The sequence below is a fragment of the Pogoniulus pusillus genome, chromosome 29 (genome assembly GCF_015220805.1).
Source record: "Pogoniulus pusillus isolate bPogPus1 chromosome 29, bPogPus1.pri, whole genome shotgun sequence".
In the NCBI taxonomy this organism is placed as follows: Eukaryota; Metazoa; Chordata; class Aves; order Piciformes; family Lybiidae; genus Pogoniulus; species Pogoniulus pusillus.
Genome location: NC_087292.1, coordinates 1,003,598 through 1,005,688, shown reverse-complemented (window position 1 = coordinate 1,005,688; position 2,091 = coordinate 1,003,598).

Here is a 2,091-nt window from a genome sequence, read left to right as displayed (position 1 = left end):
CCACTGGCATCATTGCCCACTCTGCCCCTGACAGAAGCCAGGATGCCACTGGCATCATTGCCCACCCTGCCTCTGACAGCAGCCAGGATGCCACTGGCATCATTGCCCACCCTGCTTCTGACAGCAGCCAGGATGCCATTGGCATCATTGCCCACCCTGCCTCTGACAGCAGCCAGGATGCCACTGGCATCATTGCCCACCCTGCCTCTGACAGCAGCCAGGATGCCACTGGCATCATTGCCCACCCTGCCTCTGACAGCAGCCAGGATGCCACTGGCACCACTGACAAATGAGATCACAGAATGTCAGGGGCTGGAAGGGACCTCTAAAGTTCCTCCAGTCCTGCCAGAGTAGGAACACATCCAGATAGGTTTTGAGTATCTCCAGAGAAGTAGACTCCACAGCCCCCCTGGGCAGCCTGCTCCAGGGCTGTGTCAGCCTCACAGGGAAAAATTCCTCCTCCTGCTTCCATGCAACTTCCTCTGCCTCAGCTGCCACCACTGCCCCTGTGCTGCCCTTGGGCACCACCCAGCAGAGCCTGGCTGCAGCTCCTGGCTCTCACCTGCGCATCCAGAGAAGGGCGACGAGGCTGGGGAGAGGCCTTGAGCACAGCCCTACGAGGAGAGGCTGAGGGAGCTGGGATTGGTTAGCCTGGAGAAGAGGAGGCTCAGGGCAGACCTTATTGCTGTCTACAACTACCTGAGGGGAGGCTGTGGCCAGGAGGAGGTTGCTCTCTTCTCTCAGGTGGCCAGCACCAGAACAAGAGGACACAGCCTCAGGCTGTGCCAGGGGAGATTTAGGCTGGAGGTGAGGAGAAAGTTCTTCCCTGAGAGAGTCATTGGACACTGGAATGGGCTGCCCGGGGAGGTGGTGGAGTCGCCGTCCCTGGAGCTGTTCAAGGCAGGACTGGACGTGGCACTTGGTGCCATGGTCTGGCCTTGAGCTCTGTGCTAAAGGGTTGGACTTGATGAGCTGTGAGGTCTCTTCCAACCTTGGTGATACTGTGGTACTGTGGTCTTTGTAACCATTGCTGAGGTCACCTCTCAGCTCCTCAGGCTCTCCTCCTAACAGAGCTGTTCCATTCCCTTTAACCTCTCTGTGGCTCTGTGCTGGACTCTCTCCCTCTTAAACTGGGGGCCCAGAACTGGACACAGTGCTCCAAATGCAGCCTCAGCAGGGCAGAGCAGAGGGGCAGGAGAACCTCTCTCGACCTACTCACCGCAGCCCTTCTAACGCACCCCAGACTGGCACTGCCCCTCCTGGCCACAGGAGCACACTGCCGGCCCATGGGCACCCTCCCGCCCGCCGGGACCCCCAGAGCCTTTCCCCTTCGCCGCCCTCCCTGTGGGACCGCTGCAGGTCCCCGGCTCTGCAGCACGGCCCCCGCTGTCCCCTCCCCGCGCCGCTGCTCCGGCGGTGACCCGCAGGGCGCTGCCCCCGGGGGGGCTGGTTCCACGGGGTGGTGCCACAGCACCCCTGCCGCAGCCAGCAGACCCGCTCCAGCTCCTGACCTGAAGCAGATCTCTTCCTGCAGGCCAAAGCTTTTATTTTCCCCGCAAAGGACCCTGAGGACTGCCCGAGCCTGGCACAGTAACCGCCACGCGTCGGTGTCCTGCCGCCGCCGGTAACGGCTTCCTGCTGCGAGCAGCCAGCGGAGGAGGCCGAGCAGGCATCTCCGCAGCGCCGGGCTCGGGGCGATCGCTCACACCGCTCCAGGGCGGCAGCAAGGGGCGGCCCGGAGCGCTCCGTGTCCCGCACACCGGCCCGTGGGGTCAGCTCTGCTGCGGAGCCCTCCCAGCTGCTCCCTAGGCTCAGTGCGGGCTGCGAGCCTGGCCCCGGGCCCGGCTCCCCGTCTGGAACTGCCGTCGGGGCTGCGGCCCCTGCCGAGCCCGGACCAGGTCGCTGTCCGGCTTCTGCCCCAGCTCCGCAGCGGTAAGGGGCAGCAAAGCGCCGCTCGCTGCCCGCCGTGAGGCCGGCGGCTGCGGCGCAGCAACTCCGCGGGAGGCAGAGCGGCTCCCGGGACCCGCCGCAAGCGCCTCCCCCCCCGCCCTTCCTGACGCCTCACCCGGAGATGGTTTCGACCTCAACAGC